The following is a 19,897-nucleotide window of genomic DNA, read 5'->3' on the forward strand; positions in this document are numbered from 1 at the left end:
CGCCGCGATCACATCCATGCAAATACGAGCACAATGGAGCGAGCCCATCACTCGCCCCTGCAAGCAAGCTTGAAATGGGCTTCTGCTTGAGCGGCAGCCAGGCTGACCAATGACTCTATGTTTTGGGATGGTGAAGCCCAATGGCGTGGCAAGGAAGGCGGGCCCGAGCCGGGTTAGGGTGTCCTTGCAGGGTGTCTGAGCTAAACTTCACCAAATAATAGCTGTTTGTATTTTGGCTGCTGCAGGAGCCATTTTAGGTAAGTTCTTCTCTTAACTTTTTATTTTCCTCCCCGGCCTCGGCGGGCCGGCCTTGTCCGCAGGTCCCTGGCCCCGCCCCGACGGCCGGGCTGGGGTACCCCTATGAATGGAGCCGGGATGAGGGGCTGCGGCGGCGCCAAGGCCCGGTGGGGCCGGGGTCCGAGCGGGGCCGGCGGCGGCCTGAGGCCTGAGGCGAAGGGCCAGGCTCCGCCGCGCCCCGCTCCGGCTCGTGCTCAGGCCGCGCTTGGGCCGGACGGCCGTCCTTGGGAGTGCGCCGCTGCGGGCCGCGCGGAGGGGCGGGGGTCCCGGCAGCCCCCGGCCCTAGGCCTGGCGGGCGGGGGCGGGGGCAGGGCGTGCGGAGCCCCCCCCTCCACTCGCAGGGCCAGGTCGACCGGGGACCCCCGGCTCGGCCGCCCCGCGCCATGGCGGGGGTGACCGCTATTCCACTGCCGCCCCCGCGGAGAAGTTGTTCTATTGGCGTCCTGCGTCTGTTTGCAGGGGTGGAGGAGGGTGGGCTGGTGCCAGGCTGCTGCTCCGGGAGGGGGCGGGGGCCCCGGCGCGTCCTCGGAGCGCGCACCCCTCCGCCCCCTTCCTACGCACTAGCGCGCACTCGCCCCGAAAATTGGAACCCTGGAGGTGCCCAGCAGCCCCGCAGCCAAGTTTCATGCATTATTAGATTGCATGTTTAAGCTTACAGAAAAAAAAAGGAATGTGTCCCCTTCAGGGTATTTATCCCCTTGGCTGTTGAGAGGTAACGGAGTCTGTTGCTCCCAAATTTCAAAGGACATTCCTGTCAGATGTGCAGAGGGTTGGCGGCTACTTGGTTTTTAAAAAGACGCTATTAGGAAATCCCCTCACCAGTGAGATAATTGAAATTTGAGTTTGTTTGCAGCTTCAGTTTTATTTGATCCAATTAAAAATACATAAGCAGGCACTTATATTTGTGTACATAAAGTATTCTAGTTCCAGTTATAACTGATGGGACTGTGGTTTTCGGTAGTGTAGAATCTAATAAGGCAGTATAATTCAATTTTGAACTTGTAGGCCCGTGTTTTCCAAATGAGGGTTTATGGACCATTAGTAATCTGGCCAATGTGTTTAGAGAATCCTTGGCATCTCCAGGCATCTTTGGGGCTGTGTATGCATTATTCCTCACCCCCTCAAAACTGTTCATTTCTGGTGTAACATCCATGAACAGAAAAAACACATTTAAACATTTTTACAGTTTTCAGACCGTCTGCAGTATTGCCTGCGATTGGATTGTTTCTCAAATAGCATATAGGAATACCATCCCAGTAGGCCCCAAATGTTGACATACTTGTAGGGATACACCTTGTGGCCCTTAGAAAAGCCCCTACAAGGACCATTGTGTTCTGGTCCCAAGGCTAATTGTGAGTCGTCTTTCCTAGTGGGGATCTGTACTTCCTGACTGTGCGTGGCAGTGTAGAGTTTGTTGGTAAGCCAAATTGGAAGATCAGTTTGGCAACCTCAGGGAGAGAGTTTTTATGAATTTTGTGGCTCTCTGGCAGTAGAAAGAAGGTTTGAGATCCATGTATGATAAAATGATTAGGCATGAATCGTCAAGTAACATGGTTGATGCCAACCAGAACAGGTGGTTTCATATAAGCGATGCATGACTGTAACTGAAGGCCTGGGAAAATATGGAGTGGTAAAATTACTAGTTTTGAACTTCTTTCTGTCCCAGAGCAGATTTTGTAGATGAATTGCGGTGAATTATTTAAACATCTTTCTTGATTAATCGACTATTAAAAGGTATTCTTTAACAAAAAAAATTTTTTGTCCTTTTTGCTTTGGAATTTCCCTTATAGTAACCAGACTATGATACTGTTCTGGCTGTAGTCTGGCCATGGACAAAGTAAATCTAGATCTTTTAGGAAATTTGTTGTGTCTCATTGTGGTTTCACAGTCTGCCTGGAGTCACATCTTTTATACTGCAGTTATTTCTTTGCTTTTTACATTCAGCTCTTTTGTTGTTACAGCATTGCAAACTCTTTCAATATGATCACTTTGACCACAGTTTTTTAATATTCTATATCTTTACAATTATTTTTATAGTTTATTGTCAGTATAATTGGAAGTTCTCTGAACTCAGCAGCATATTACTTCATGCGAACCACACAAGAAGTTGAAAGACTATTTGGAAGTGAAATGGGGAAGCCACAACTTACACGACTGCATTCCTGGAAGATCCTTTGGCAGTTAGTTTTTTGTGTTTATTGATTTACTTTTCTTATAACTATTTCAAATACCAAAGAAAATCTGAAGCAGAATCTATCTCTTTAGAAACCAGATCCCGTTTGTGACTGTTGCCATTATATCACAGGAAACCTATCAGAAACACCAGGCCCTTGGGCTCTATGGTGTCTTGGCGATCTCTGTGATTTATAGAAGTTTCAAAGAAGTTGTTATGGTTTTCTTGAAAGTATGGCTTTGCCCCCAAGCAGGGTTTGTGGTTCTGTCTTATTGAGGGAAAAGGGTTTTATATCCTTAGGCTTGATTCTCACTGAAGGTGCCTATGTTTTTCAACTCTCATGGAAAGACTTTTTGCTGGTTATGACCAAATGGAGTCACAAGTAGACCCCTCATACTCTGAACCCTTTGGAACAGATTTTAGGATTCAAGGATTCTACCTGCAAAAATACCTTTGGTACATGACAATGATAGTATCTAGTATCTAAATCAACTGAGGAGAATATATTCTCTCTCCTCCCTTGTCCCCCTAGTATAGCAAGATTTGAAATAGCTTTATTTTTAGTAAATATTTAGTGGTTCTCTTTATACTTCCGTCCTTTATGCGAAGCTTTAATTTAGGTGAAGAGCAGTGAATTCCATGGGACTGCCTGAATTCTACTGTACCAGGTTATTACGGTAGCCCTCCCTTATCCACGGGGGGTATAGTCCAAGACCCCCAGTAGATGCCTGAAACCACAGACAGTGCCAAACCCTCCATGGGGGATACGGGCGCTGACCACCATGCAGTCGAAAATCCACGTATAACTTGGCTCCCCAAAAACTTAACTAGTAATAGCCTACTGTTGACTGGAAGCCTTACCGAGGACATGAAACACAGTCGATTAACACATATTTTGTATGTTATATGTATTCTATATTGTATTCTTATAATGCACTAAGCTAAAGAAGAGGAAATATTAGTAAGAAAATCATAAGGAAGAGAAAATACATTTATAGTATTCATTGAAAAAAAATCCATGTATAAGTGGCCCCGCATAGTTCAAACCTGTGTGGTTCATGGGTCAACTGTGCTGTTTTTCCCTATGCATGTATACCTATGATAACGTTTAATTTATAAATTAGGCACAGTAAGAGATTAACAACAATAATAAAATATAACAATTATAACAATATACTGTAATAAAAGTTACGTGAATACGGTTTCAAAATATTCTACTGTACTCATCCTTGTGATGAAATGAGATGATACAGTGCCTGTGTGATGAGATGAAGTGAGGTGAATGATGTAGGTATTGTGACCTAGTGTTAGGCTACTATAAGGGTCACTCAAACCCAAGCACTGAGACACCACAGTTTCAGACTGCTCCTAGGTGACTAACGGATGGGTAGCATATGCAGTGTGGATACTCTGGCAAAGGGGTGATACATGTTCCACCCAGGATGGAGCAGGGTGGCGAACAATTGTATCACTACTCAGAACAGTGCGCAATTTAAACTTAGGAATTTTTTTATTTGTAGAATTTTCCATTTAGTATTTCGGATCATGATTGACTGCAGGTAACTTGAAATTGTGGAAAGCGAAACCGTGGATAAGGGGGAGCCTGACTTATTATTTTGAAAATAATAGCTAGGGCTTAGATATCCGCTCCCTAGAGAATGTTTTTGTTTTCAATAGAATGTGACATACTATGTTTCCCCGAAAATAAGACCTAGCCAGACAATCAGCTCTAATGCGTCTTTGGAGCAAAAATTAATATTTAAGACCCGGTCTTATAGTAACATAAGACTGGGTGTTGTATTAATTTTTGTTCCAAAAGATGCATTAGAGCTGATTGTCCGGCTAAGTCTTATTTTCGGGGAAACACTGTACTTATGAGGGAAGCACAAAGAACTAGCATTGAATGAATACCTGGTGTGTGTGCAGCATTCATCGAGGCACTGGGGGTACAGAGATGAAACAATCCTGTTTTCATAGCCACTGTGAGGCTGAACTGCAGCTCAGAGAAATGAAGTACTTGTTCAAGGTCATAAAGCTAGTAAATGTTAGAGGCAGAATTTGAACCCAGATCATTGGGATGCAAAGCAAAGCAAGTATTTTTTTCACCACCAACCTTCTCTGAAGATTTCTTCCAAAGCTGAAGCATGCTGTCAACATGCTGTCATGTTTTAGTGGTGTGGTGCTAGGTTAACTAACACACTTTGCCTAAGTTCTTATACACACGCATCCAGTTTTACTCCCCCCCCCCCCTTTAAGAATTTGTCACTGAAGAGGCATATTAGAATACAGTGAGGGAACCTCCCACCCCCCTCTCTGCAGTGTAGGAACGGTCTTCCTAGGGCACTTCGGGGTTCGGGTGTAGGTTGGGACTGTGATAACCATGAAGTGCAGAGGGAGAATGCAGTCATTATTTCCTTGCCAAAATGTTCTTTTCTTTAGTTCATTTTGTGGAGGCGTTGATACCCTCATGAGAAGTTCTGTTACTTCCATAAAAGTCCTGAAGGTAGTAAAATGGTTAAAATACCCATTCCTGGGGCAGCTGGTTGGTTCAGTTGGTTAGAGCATGGTGCTCATAACACCAAGGTCACCAGTTCAATTCCCACATGGGCCAGGGAGCTGCGCCCTCCACAACTAGATTGAAAACGACTTGACTTGGAGCTGATGGGTCCTGGAAAAGACACACTGTTCCCCAGTATTCCCCAATTAAAAAAAAAAAAGTTTCCAAATTGTAAAAAAAATTACTAAAACAAAATACCCATTCCTGTTCTCATCTCTAAACTAAATTATTGTCATAAAATCCAGAGGAATGTATTTATTTTTGCTCCTAGTACCTGGATTAATTGGTTTTTATAGTTTGTGATAGTGATTCTTTACATCCTCCTACATTTATTCCTTATGCCATTTGCCATCGAGACCTTTAGAATCTTTGATAATGTATATACAGAGGTGCCAAAAAAAGTATACACATTTTAAGAAAGGAAAACTATTAAAATTGTAATATATATTGATAACAAAAAATGAATGCAGGTCACATTTGACTTCTGCAATTACAAGAGGTGCTCAAAGTGGTTTCCATCAGCGTCCAGACACTTCTGATAACGGCAAACTACTGGTTGAACAGTGTCCACTTGTATACATTTTTTTGGCACCCCTGGTATATGACATAAATGGAGCTCCCATTTTGAGGAATTGTAAAAAAACTGATGAGTGTTTTTTCTTTGTAGTCATAATGAAGAATTTAAAATTTTTAGCAAAGAAAAAAACTGATTTTTCTGTATACTTTCATGGTACTTTTATCTGTAAGCTATTTCAGAAGAACTTAATGTACTAAGACAGTATTTGAAAATTTCAAGAAAACTGGAAGATAGAATTTTAAGATAACTTCAGGACATGAATCCAAACATAAATACAAAGTGATGGATATGTATAGATCCATCACTTTGTGGATGGATAAATAGATATGTAATATTATATATATATTTGAATTTTCTAAATAGTTTTTTTTATTTTTCTACTCCTTTATTAAAGATACTTATAGGGAGTATTCACTGATTTAATTGTATGGATCAAATATATTATTTTATCGGTAAATTGTTAATGTGTTTTGGATTATCTTGTATACTATTTGACCAAGGTATTTTATTTTTAGAATCTCTATATTTTTTAATTCTAAGATTCTTTATGTAAAAGGTCAGGTTCCAGGTTAAAAGAAGGTCTAACTGCTGTGGTAACATTGACCTTTAGTCCTTACCTATTTAGATTGAGACTTTTTATCCTGGGATTCATGGACCTGATCTGTGAACTCCCCAAAAATAGTATGAGAAATTTTGTGTATTTTTATGGGAAGCAAATCCTTGCTTTTATGATTCTCGGATCTGTAACTCCCACCCACCCTCCTTTCCTCTCCCACTCCACTTCTTCCCAGCCACGTGCAAAAACGTATGAAGGATCATTGATTTAGGTCATTCCAAAACAGTTGTTTTGTTTGAGCAAAATCTTTTGCCTGGAGGCTGACTTCTTTGGGCCTGTTTTTTGTTTGTTTGTTTTTTCCCCCTTTTTGCAGGGCCTGCAGTCTCAGACTGGATCAGTTGGCCTGGGCTTGGGGAAGTACTGCAAGCCTCATGGCAGCATCCAGGCCAGGGTCATCCCCAGAATTCTTCCCTGCCTTGTTATGCTGGGAAGCTGTTCTCCATCCTTGCCCGTGCAGCCTGATGAGTCAGGCGGGAGCAGGAGCCATGAGGGCAATTGCAAGGCAGTCTTAGAGGGTCCTGGGCCTCAGTCTCTGCCATCTGCCTCTGCAGATGGGACTGGAGGGGTGGCCATGGCAAAAGCTCCTGACATTTTCTTGCTTTGAATACTTCTTATTCATTCTGTTACTGCTTCATTCAATATGTCAGGAGGCAAAAGGGTTTTCTTTCTTATATTGTAAGAACAATGAAAAAGAATCCCTCCCATTTTTATATTCCCTAGACTTAGTATGAGACACCTTGCAACTTTTCCGTTAATGCGTATTTAATTTTTCTTAATGTCTAGTTGGGCATGTAACCGTATTTTACAGAGAACATGCATGTATGTCAAGTACTGTTAAACCAGATGTTACAATGGAAAGAAGGAACACATATTTAAAGTTCAAGAGCCTTATTTTATAATGTACTTAAGTAAAAGTCAAGCAGATTGATAAAACAAAATTCTACAGCCACAATAAAATTCTACGAGTAGTCTCTAGGAAGTGGTTGAACTTGCAGTTATCCTAGAGATTTTCATAGAAGTCCGTTTATTGGGCCACACCAGAAGTTGTACAAAAAAAAAAATGTTTGGTTTGATATGTAAATTGGGAAAAACACCTAAGCTTTAGGTATTTTGGTGAAGGGCACTGACTTTTGTAAGAGTATTCTGTTTGATTTGTTCCTTCCCTAAGTGTACTTGAGTAAAGAAGTGTATCTGGACTGTTTAATTTCAGTTCAAGGAAACCATTAGTGTTCTAAGAAATCCTTTGCAAATTTACGTCCAGTAAACTAGGTCCAGATCACAGATTTTATTTATGGAAAGAAATTTTATAATTTAACACAGAGACTTTATTAATGTTCATTGTGTATTTTGGCATAACAACTCTTGCAGTCTTAAAGTCAACCATGGGTTACCATGAAAAAGTCAAGGCAGTATCTTCCTTGACTATGTGACAGAATTGGATCACATTATAAATGATGGCACCATCAGATTGCTTCCTTAAGCAAACCCTGTATAGTGTCATTTTAAGGGACTCGGGTATTCTGCTTAATGGAATTAACAGTGTCGCCTTGAGTTGTAAAAAATACACTGAGGAAATGATAGAGGATATGAAAGAGATTGTTAATGACCAGCTCCCAGTAGATAATTGTAAAGATGTAAAATAAGCCCTTCTAGATGACGGCCACTCAGAGTTAGTCTGTGGATCTGTGCAGGTCTGTGGGCCGTCTGTCACCTGTTTGTGATGAGGGGAGTTCAGGACCTGAAAGGAAGCATTTAGATGCTTTTACAGCATTTTTTAGAGATACAATTTGTCTGTTGAATCTAATAAAAAACGTAAGTTTGTAGTGTAGTCCTTGTTTAAAAAAATTTTTTTCCCTTGGTATTCATTTTTCTAGTATTTTATTAAAGTATTGGTCCGGATGGATTGGGAAAGAACAAAACCTAGTCGTTTACCATAGAGAGCACTGGTCTGGATGATAGGCAATGTCGGCGTTATCTTGGAGCTTGTTAGAAACGCACATTTTGGAACCCCATTCTAGACTGACTGAAATCAATTACCTTGAGTGGGGACCCAGTAACCCGTGTTATAACAAGCTATCCTGATGATTTGGGGGCACATTTGAATTTAAGAAGGTGTTCTAGATCAGTGGTGCCCAGCAGAACTTTGTGCTATGATGGAAAATATCCTCTGTGTGGGACCTACTAGTCACGAGTGGCTTTTGAACCCTTAAAAGGTGGCTAGTGTGAGGGAGGAACAAAATTTAAAGTTTTATTTATTAGTAGCTAATTTAAATTTAAATAGCCACATGTGGCTGGTGGCACTGGCATTTGATCACAAAGTTCTCGACCCTTTAGTGCTCCTCCCCCTTTTTTCGTGGGGAAAGGAGATTTTTTTTCTTTGTTTAGAAACAAAATATACAATATGGGACAAGACTACCTTTTAGCCTAAAATGAGACTAAGCAAATCATACAATAAAATTTGGCACTATTTTCCCATTTATTTTTGTCGAAAAGTTGATTTGATGTTAAAAAAAGAGTAAGGTCAGAAAATAAACCTGTGTCTCCTAAGGTTTCGCAGACAGCAAGGTAGCAGTTCCAGTGAGGTCTTGTGACCCTTCGTGGCTGTCACTCACGTGCATGTCGTCTTTCAGCGTGACTTCTGAAGCTGTTTTCTTTCATATAAGGATTGAAGACAGGCAGTTTTTAAGTGCAATACTGTAGATTTCCAGTTCTCAGTGTAAAGTGCTAGTTATTGAGGGTTCTCTATTACTTAGACTAGTTAATGGAGAATTTTCTATGTAAAGTAGTTTAGGTTTTTCAACTTACTTAGAAGATGGTCTTTCAGTTTATAAAGGTAATCTTTGTTTTTAATACCGTGTTTCCCCAAAAATGAGACCTAGCCGGACCATCAGCTCTAATGCGTCTTTTGGAGCAAAAATTAATATAAGACCGGGTATTATTTTATACCCAGTCTTATAGTAAAATAAGACCGGGTCTTATATTAATTTTTGCTCCAAAAGACGCATTAGAGCTGATGGTCCGGCTAGGTCTCATTTTTGGGGAAACACGGTAATATTCATGGAGGCTCCCTTGAAGGATTGAAATTTATCCTCTGTCCCCACTGTATTTAAAAATTGATTTGTTAAAAAGATTTCTTGTACTCACTCAGGGTGGTATATGCTTCCCTTCCTCCAGCTCCATTTACTTGTATTTTTAATTTTAAACTCCTGAAAAACAAAAAAATATAGGATAGTATTGATTCTAATATATTGATTAATAATCCATTGTAGGATTGGAAATTATTTTGTGATTGACAAGTGGAAGGAAACATGGCTGTGGAAATAAATGAAGATGCACTTATGGAATCATAGCTTTTTAAAATGCTGTCCAGACATAATAAAATTAATCTTTCTAATCATACCATAATTTTATTAAATATATTTGCCAGGTTTTCGGTTTTGTTAGTCATTTAGGCAGTGACTCTTGGAGCATGAGAGAGACAGTAAGGGGTCCCATGTGCTTTATGCCGTCATGGAGTGTTAGCATGAGCCAGCGTCTTAAAGATCATGGATAGGGCTGCAGAATAGCAGCCTTAGTAATGCAGCAGTGTTCGTTGCTTTGCGCATGGCACGAGTTCATGCTGTGTTGTCTTCCAACTGGTGTTCATTAAAAACAGCGTTGCTTTCCCTTTAATTCTGTCGTAGGGACAGCCTTACACTCTCAGACAGTGAAGATGTCATGCTAGGTTGTCTGGGGAGGGGCTTCTATTTAGCTGATAATTACACCAGTATCACTGATTGGGTGACTTAATGTTTTGTGACACGCTTTGGGCTCCTTTGTTTGACTTTGTCCAAAGGGTTTGAAGTTCTTGATCTCTAGGCATATATTTGAATTACTGCTTTAGGGTCTTAAGAAACTGGAAAACCCAGTCTATTGGAATTGATCTGGTAGTTGACAGATCCTGTGTTTAGACGGTTTGGAAGTTCCGTGTTTCAAGTTTGTATGCATCATTGTCACTGGTCCCCAGAGCTGCGATTGGAATGTTGTGTGAGATGTTACTAGAAGACTGATTTCATAAGTGACGCCCCAATACCAGTCTCCTTATTTACACGTCATAGACATACTCAGTCCACCTGTATCTGCTCTAACTGGAGCATTTCATGCTCTCAGGGCTCTCCCTGGGTACTCCTGACTTTCTTCCATGTTCACTCTTGAACTAAGTTTTATTGCTGCCATTGTATTAATAGTTGTGGTCATGGCAGTTTTTTCACTAGTTTAAAATTTAAGCCTTATCAGATTTCACACAATTCAGCATCTTAACCAGGCTCTTCTAAACCAAAGCCTCTCTCTGGCTTCTCAGGATTGCAGAAGAGTAGAGTTGGAAGGGACTTCAGAGGCCATTTAGCCCAATTTTGTCATTTTATGAATCCTAGGCGTGTAAATAATTTTGAGGCCATATTGGTGGTCTATGGCCAAGTTAGGATTAGAATTCAAGTCTCATTTTACTAAATAGGACTCTTTCCTTAACTCTGATGGTTAGGCTCCTAAAAAACCCATATAGGAGAATTTTTCATAAGAAGTTTAGGGGAGAATAAGGGGAATGAGTGCTCTGAGATTAGGAGTGAATTTGTAAAAGGCTGCATATCTTGTTTATGCGCTCCAAAATACAGATATTATCAATGAAATTTTATGTCTTTTAAATAAGAATCGGTACTATTTCAGTAACTTTTGTTTACTCTGTCTTATTTACTAGAAACATTTTGGCATGTCCTTCCCTTATGGTAAAAGGCTTGTGGTACTATTTTGGTAACTCTTATTTACTATTTTTTGCTTACTAGAAACTTTTTGGCATGTCCCTCTGTTATATCATGGTGAAATGCTTGTAAAATTCACCTTTGCTTTATTGCAAATAATGTGCGTGATAGATGTTTTTCACATGTGCATATTCATTCAGCTTTATGACTTAGGGTTATTGGAATAGGTTTTTCCTAGATCTCTCAATAATCACCATCATAATAATAGCACCTACCAGTCATTGAGTGCTTACCGTGTGCCAGGTGTGGTGCTAGGCTCTCATGGTGTGGTGATCGTTAAGGCTGTTCACCAGTACTCTGGTTCTCTTTCTTCCGGGTACATTGTGGGATTGCATTTCTCCATCACCTTGAAGTTGGGTATGGCTGTGGGACTTGCTTTGGGTATGAAATTTGAGTGGAAGTGATGTGAGACACATCTAGGCATATAACCTTTTTCTAACAGAAATCTGTAATGGTTATGTAATGTAAGCAAGTAAATCTATATATGCTTTAAACCACTGAGCTGAGTTTTGTTTTTGGTTTTTTTCAATGGAGTTCTAACTGCAGCACAGCCAAGCCCACCCTGATGAATATCCATGCATTATTATCGTTGATCCTCTTGGCTAAGTGCTGATATTAAGCCCATGTTACAGTTGAGGAAACAGAGACAAAGGAATGAAGTAACTTGTCTATAATTGCAGAACCAGTAACCCAGGCAGTTTGAGTCCTGCCTACATTCTGAAGCACTACAGTTTGCTGTCATTCTCTGCTGTGTGACCTCAGTACCCGCTATTATAGATAGACTATGGCTCTGCCCAGGATAACTTCATGCCAAAGCTTATGTTTGCCTCTCTGTTCATCCCTTCCTACAGATGCATCTGAAGTTCTAGATCCAAGGGTGATTGTCTCTGACTAGCATTTGGTCTTCGCGATATTGTACTGCAAAAACCTCCATTCCTTTTCTGTCCTGTTTTCTACTTTTACTGTCCTCTGGAATTCCATCTTTCATATGACGAGGATAGTTTCTTGCCTTAAATATCCTCACATCTCTAATACTTTCAAAGTAAATTCCTCCAAAGGACACATTTAGCTTTATGACTAGGACCCTGCCCAGAAATTAGAGAGGTTAAAAGTTCATGGATTCTGCAGCCAGACTACCTGGGTTTGAATCCTATCTCTGCCGCTTACTGGCGCTGTGTGAACTCCTCTATGCCTCAGTTTCCTCATCTGTAAAATGGACATACATAATAATACCTATCTCATGATTGTTTTGAGGATTAAGTGAGTTAATTTTTGTAAAGTCTTGGAATAATACCTGGCACGTTATAAGCATAATATAGGTTGGATATATTAAAGAATCAGGTTGGACATTTTAAAGAACCATAAGGTCAAGATGAATGGAGATAGGTCATTATTGATCTTAATATTTCTGATGTTAAGATATTAAAGGTTTAATATCACCTTTAATTTTTCCTTTTATTTAACAGAGAATACTGAGCAACCACAGGACACTGTGCTCTGGGGGCGGGAGGGATGCCTAGAGCTTGCCCTCAAAGAATTTGCAGTATAAAGGGGGTAAGATATACATAAATACTTGTTCACAGATAATTGTGCTATTACAGTGTAGCCATAAAAAGTCATAAGACAAGAAAGACAAAGGGCTTTGGGATTTCAGAAAAGGGAGAGATGAGGAGTCAGAAGGCTTTTGAGTTGCCAGACAGGACATTTATTATGGTTTTGGAAGGATAGGCAGGATTTGGATGTGTGGAGACTGGGTGAGGTCAGGAGGAAATCTCTAGGTGAAAGGAAGCATTAGAGCAGAAGCTCATAATAGACACGTTCATTGACCCATTCAGCACTGATACATGTGCAAGGCTGTGATGTAACCCCAGCGGGTGCAGCAGGAAAGAAAACAAAGTTCCTGCTCTTGTGGAGCTTGTGTTCTAGGGGGAATTTGAATATGCAGAACCATAATATGTCAAGCAGTGATAAAGATTTAGAAGAAAAGTAAAGCAGGATAATGAGACAGAGAATAGATTTATATAACTAAGGAAAGCACGATTGATTTCTTAAGTTTTTTTCTAGGGTATCTTTTGAGGAAACCCAAGGCAGAGCTAAATGGCTTCTTCCTGGGCAAGGGGCCATATCTGGGCTCATAGTTCTCTGCCCCTTGCTCTTGGCCTGTCTTGATATTTTCCTTTCTTTGAGACTTGAGAACAAGTCCCAGTGTCTTCATGGGGCTTTCCTCTTGTATATCTGCCAGAAACACTCTTCCCCTCCCTGCTCTTCTGGAGTCAGATTTTGCCTATATAACTAATTTGACATTTCATATTGAACTGCTTTTGTCTTCTCTCAGGTTGTTACTCGTATATTCCATAGTATGTGATGGCCATTTATTTAGTGAATAATTATTGAACTTTCATTTTGTTTCAGCCATTACTGGGCACTGGGAACTTGAAGAGAAATGCACTTGGTCTCTGTCTTTGAGGAATGCAGTTTATTAGAAGAGATAGAAATGTAAACTGCTACTACAAACATCATGATAAATATCAGATTAGAGCTGTGTCCAAAGTTGTGTTTTGTGTTCAAACACAACAACAGGAAACAGCCATCTACCCAGGGGAGTTGGTTAAGGCTTTTGAAAGGAAGAAACTGAAATTGTTTCTTGAAAGTTGATGTGGAGTTTAATCAGAGACTGGGATTGGTGTCTGTGAGTTTGGAGAGCCCTTTATGCAGACCGCGTTTCCCTGAAAATAAGACCTAGCCCGATCAGCTCTAATGCTTCTTTTTTTAAATCCCCCCTTCTTCCGCCTCCCCCTTAACCCCCTCACTCCAGTTCACGCTGTTGTTTTTCAGTGTAGTTGTGTAGGAAACAGCTCCCTGGCCCAGGCTGGTGTTATGAGCCTTGCGTTCCCCCCTGGCTGAGGCAGTCGGTTGCCAGTCATTGGCTGGCCGCTCACAGCAGCTCTCGCCGGCTGCCGGCCACTCACACCAGCTGCCAGCCACTCATGGCAGCACACGGCAGCCCACGGCAGCACATGGTAGCCCGCGGCAGCTCACACCAACCTCCGGCTGCTCATGGCAGCCCAACTCCAGGGAGAGCCATTGTTCACAATCTTAACTGTAGAGGGTGCAGCTCACTGGCCCATGTGGGAATCGAACCAGTGACCTCGGCATTAGGAGCACGGTGCTCCAACCACCTGAGCCACCGGGCTGGCCCTTTAATGTGTCTTTTGGAGCAAAAATTAGTATAAGAACCTGTCTTAAACCGGTCTCATATAAGACCGTGTATAATAAGACCGGGTATAATATAATATAATAATATAATATAATATAATATAATATAATATAATTAATATAATATAATATAATATAATATAATATAATATAATATAATATAATACTGGGTCTTGAATTAATTTTTGCTCCAAAAGATGCATTAGAGCTGATGGTCCAGCAAGGTCTTGTTTTCGGGAAAACACGGTAGGAAGTATCCTGCGAAGAGACCCAGGTAAGCGGTAAGTTCACTGTGGCTGGAGTAGTGTGGAGAGCTGTGGGGTTGTGTGGGCAGTGGGTCTGGAGGAGATGGTTGGAGACATTGGAAGGCTTTGAAGTTCATGGAAGGAGTTGAGGTATGTATTGGCAGTGAAGACTCATCAGAGGTTTTGATGCCGGAGAGTAGATGGTATTCTACACTTGGCCAGCCCAGGTTCTTTTATAGAACACTGGTGCTCAAACTCCCCTGCATACTAGAATCATCGGGAGAGCTTTAACAAAATACCAGTGCCCGGGTTGCACACCATAGAGTCAGATTCTCTGGAGGAGAGACCGAGGCGTGGGACTTTCGGTTACTTCCCAGCTGATTCCACTGTGCACCCACGTTTGAGAACCAGGGGTTTGGAGAGAGGCTAGACAACAGGTTAGTGAATTCGGAGGCTACTGCAGTGGTCTGGCTTGGATTTAAGTCTTTGAACTGAGGCAGTGGGAGCGGGAACAAGGGATGATGCAGCCAACCATTATTATTTTTCTTTAACTTTCTGTATGTTGTCTTCTCCAGAAAAACTGTGGCCCCCATGGGCGTAAGGTCCAGTCTTTGTACTTTGAATTCCTCATAGAGAGGTGTACATAGTAGGTTCTTGATAACCATCTGCCTTGCCTAGTCAGTTTGCTTTTGTTTAGGTACTCATAGTTGCATATCTAGGGCGTTTTGATTTCATTTTCTTCTTATTAAATAGAAATTCCTGGGGCCGGCCCGGTGGCTCAGATGGTTAGAGCTCCATCATGCTCCTAACTCCGAAGGCTGCCGGTTCGATTCCCACATGGGCCAGTGGGCTCTCAACCATAAGGTTGCCGGTTCAACTCCTCAAGTCCTGCAAGGGATGGTGGGCTCCGCCTCTTGCAACTAAGATTGAATATGGCACCTTGAGCTGAGCTGCCTCCCAGATGGCTCAGTTGGTTAGAGCGCATCCTCTCAACCACAAGGTTGCCCATTTGACTCCCGCAAGGGATGGTGGGTTGCGCCCCCTGCAACTAGCAACGGCAACTGGACCTAGAAGTGAGCTGTGCCCTCCACAACTAAGACTGAAAGGACAACAACTTGATTTGGAAAAAAGTCTTGGAAGTACACACTGTTCCCCAATAAAGTCCTGTTCCCCTTGCCCAATAAAAAAAAAAGTCTTTAAAAAAAAAAAAAGAAATTCCTTTAGGGATGACAGTGGATGGAGGTGAGGTGAAACTTTTGGTCAGTTTTCTTCATAATTTTGATGAAAGATTTAGGAAGTTAAAATTCAGTAATTAAAATAATAAATCTGCATATGAACTTGGTTTATCCATGCTGTCTCTCCTTACTGGTGCAAATAAGTAAATTTACTCTTGGCATTGTGTAAAACCCATTAGTGTTAATATGCCCTTTAAAGTAATGAATCCAGATAAAGAATCTAGATTCTCAAAGTATTTTTAAGGTTTTTCTTCCACAACAACATGTGGAAAGTTAACCTTAAAAACAACACCTTATCTAACCACTATGCTGTATATCTGAAACTAATACAATATTGAATGTCAACTGTAATTGAAAAAAAATAACACCTACATTCTGTTAATCTGTGTAGTAACTCAGGAATTAGTGTGGTGTAGAGACTGACTTGGTTTGTGCACTTGAAATAATTTCTCTTTGCCAAATAAATTTATTATTTGTGAATGGGGCTAGTGTATAAAAATGCTGTGAAGCTTTGTTGTGTCAACTCTTTGTTCTCTATTCCAGTGGAGGAGGGGAGTTGGAACACAGAGAAATTAAAAACTTTTTTTTATAGTTGAAGGCATTTATACCTCCCCCCCAGCCATTTTGTATCCTAAAAAACATCAAACCTACAGAACGTTATGAAAATAGCACCATAATACCCATATCTCCTCTACCTAGATTCACCGATTATTAACATTTTGCCAAATTTGGTTTATATCTTTCTGTCTATATACATATTGTTTTTCGCCATATCCTTTGAGAGTTACATTCAGACTTTGTGATACTTCACTCCCAAATACTTTTGCATCTTTATCCTTAGAGAAAGGGTACAGAACTATCATATAGTTTATCACTCAGGAAACTTGACATGAAATGACATGAAATATGCAGGCCATGTTTAAATCTTCTCGCTCGTATGTTTACTAGCTTTTTTATTTGTCCTTATCTAGAATCCAGTCAAGGATCACGCATTGTTTTAAGTTGTCATGTGTCCTTACCTTCCAATATTAAAACATTAAAAAAAATTTTTTTTAGTTACAGTTGACATTTACTGTTGTATTAGTTTTAGGTGTACAGCATAATGATTAGACATTTGTATAACTTACAGGGTGATTCCCCCACTGAGTCTAGTACCCACCTGACACCATACTTAGTACAACGTTATTGACTGTATTCCCTGTGCTGTACTTTACATCCCCATGACTATTTTGTAACTGCCAATTTGTACTTCTTAATCCCTTCACCTTTTTCACCCAGCCCTCCCCACCCCGCAGCCCCTTACTCTTCGATATTGATTAGTGTGATCTGGGAGGAAACAGGATTTCAGGAACGGACATGAAGCCCTCCCTGAAGGGCAGTGTGGCCCCGCTTCCCATCCTTCTTGCCTGTTTACCTCCGTCCATGCCCCCCAGTCACCCACTGGCGGGGAAGTGTGTTGGATGGACTACAAAGCTCCCAAGTGCAACCTGCTCCAAAGTGGAAGAGGTGCAGACTTGCTCGTGTTCATCTTCCTGCGGCCAGGAGAGGCTTTGTCCTGGACCAAGGTCTTTCCATTTAGGATTAAAGCCATTCAGCTTGCCCAGGTGCTTAATGAAGACAACGCCTGAGTGTTAATGAGACTTCGAGTAAAGATTTTCATAGTTGACTAGAAATCATCTGAAACAAAGAGTTAGGAGTCACCTGCTGTTCCTGAGGACCACGGATTCTCATGACCTTGTCTTTACATAGTTCATGGAGTTAGAATTTGTTTTTTAAACTATTAAGGACGTCCCTGTCCCTACCCCCTTTTAAATATTCCAGTGGTTATGTCCTTTTGCTCCTTTGCCCTTCTTGCTTTACATTCCTTCCTGGGCAGACTCCTTTCCTGTTGTTTCAACTCTTGATGAGTCTAAAATCTCTATTGCCATCTCCCTCGCTCCTGTGCTCCAAATCCTCATTTCCAACCACATCCTCCCTCAGCAGCTTCACCTGCCTTCCCCACATGCAAAACTGAGCTCAGTGTCTTTTCTGTAAACCTGAGCACTGGTTTTAATATTGGTGGGGGTGCGAATGAGATGGTATTTGACCAGGGGACTAGGGACTTTGACCCCTGTCCCTTACCAGCTCCTGCCATTCCTAACACGGCCCTACCCTCCACCCCCTCAGGGGAAAGAGCAGGGCTGTGAGGCCTTGCTAACACCACCATTTCTGGCTGAATGTGGAGTCTTGGAAGTTAAGCTTCATGAAATGAGTTCCTTATAACTCAACTTTTTTTGAGTTATAAACTCAAAAACTGGTCTCCTAAGGAGCCTTTATAGACAGTTTTTTTTTATAGCTTTATTTCCCTCCTACTTGTGAAATTTTAATACCGCAAGTATGCTGTATCTGTTTATGGGTGTATATCTGCATAATACTTAAACAAGCAGAATATTTTAACCCCCAAGAACCAATTTTTGTTTCCTTGGGGTGATAGGGCCCCATTGCGAATGCATGTTTTAACCTAAGCTGGAAGGTAGTCTAATGCCTAGAAACAAAGCAGGCCACAATCCGCTTGCTGCCTGTCCTTCCCAAGAAGAATTTACCTTCGGCTTGCGTCTGACTGCTGCAGCCGGAGTGTTGTAATCTTGTGACCATAACTCACAGTGAGTACAACCCTGTGTTGTACCCAGTATACACACACATGGTCACGCAGCAGAGCTCTGCTGTGAGCTTTTTTAAGACCACAGGTAAAACTGCTCTGGTGGCAACAGAAGGGCCAGGAAGGTGAAGTGGGCATCTTCCTTCTTTGTTTGTGGTGCCAACACTCCCTCTCCTTTTTGAAAGAATGAAGAGATTTATGGGGAGGGGTGGAGAGAGGAAAGATTGATCTAACATTAGATAGTAGAGCCTGAAATTCTTGAAATCCTTGTTATTTAACTAGGCTTATCCATAAGAATCTTTGGAAAAAGTGACTACAGAGATCTGTGTATTTGATTAATCTGTTAAAAGGAGCACAGAGCACTGAGGAAATGAAATAGGAAACTACTAAGTTTTCGTTAGGGAAATGGAAGGGGAGAGGGTCTAAAATATGCTGCGTGGCTTTGCTTTGTCGGATGTATTCATGAGAGAGGGAGGCCCTGCATATAACTAGTGGGAATCAGTCCTGTAAAAATGGAAGCTGGTGGTGGAAAGGCCCAGAGAGTATGTTTGGCCCTGGGGCTGGGCAGGCAACAATATGACAGGACCAAATGTAACACAGGCATGTCCATCCCATCCTATAGCAGCAGAACAATTAGAGCAAACACTTAACCAAGTGCTTATTCTATGCTAGGTACTAAGCACTTTAGATTTAGTCTCTCATTTAATCCTTTAAAACTGTGAGGTGGTATTATTACTCATGCCCCCATTTTACTGATGAGGAAACTGAAACCGAGGCACAGGGAGGTAAACAAACTTATTCAGGGTCACACAGTTACCTTGTTCTTACGTGGAATATAAATGCAGGACGTTGGAGGACCCTGCCTTGAAGTGAATGAAGCACTGCTGCTGGGATCATGTTTGCCACGCTGTACCTCTCTTCAGGGGCAGAGCTACCGGGCAGATCCCATGATCTTCCCTGCAGTCATTTAGTCTCCAGGTCGCCTCTGTTCACGCTTAGCGGCTGGTGACCACAATACTAAAAATAACATTGTCCTAGAGAATATTTATAGTTTTTTCACTCCCTCTTCTTTAGTACAGACTGTGCCTTATCTGGGAAATACCACTTATTTTAGGACTCTAGAGTTGGACATTTAGAGTTAGGGCTTGTCCGTTGGTAGTCAGATTTCAAGTCAATTCAACAAACGTTTGTGTGTCTCTGAAGTGCCCTGCCATGCACTTGGTGCCAGGTTGACAAATGTAGTCACAGTCTAGTAAGGGAAATAGACGTGACCAATATTTAAATTGCAATGAAACAAAGTAAGTAGAACAATAAAAGGAACATAGAGGAGGGTGGAGAGGTTAGGAAGAACTTCCCAGAAGACATACCTAAGTTGGGTTTTGAAGGATAAATAGGAGTTTGCCAGATAGGTAGACAGTTGCAGATTAAGTGAAAATTGCTAGAGGGATGGACAGAGGGTTCCTTCTGATACTATTGCCAATGTGTCTAGATTCTTAATGTAATAAAAAAAGCTTCCAGTTGTAAAATTCCCCCCTTTTCCCTAGTGATTT

At 41.4% G+C, this 19,897-nt stretch overlaps 1 protein-coding gene across 2 annotated transcripts in view; it reads left to right on the forward strand.

The window, feature by feature from the left end:
- The first annotated feature begins 135 nt into the window (after positions 1-135).
- CHD6 (chromodomain helicase DNA binding protein 6) overlaps positions 136-19,897 on the forward strand; it is a 181,863-nt gene continuing 162,101 nt past the window's right edge. For both annotated transcript variants that reach the window (XM_019748943.2, XM_074318117.1), the window contains exon 1: positions 136-257. The gene's annotated coding sequence lies outside the window, so the exon portion shown is untranslated. The remainder of the gene's footprint in view (positions 258-19,897) is intronic.

Source organism: Rhinolophus sinicus, linkage group LG13, assembly GCF_036562045.2.
Source record: "Rhinolophus sinicus isolate RSC01 linkage group LG13, ASM3656204v1, whole genome shotgun sequence".
In the NCBI taxonomy this organism is placed as follows: Eukaryota; Metazoa; Chordata; class Mammalia; order Chiroptera; family Rhinolophidae; genus Rhinolophus; species Rhinolophus sinicus.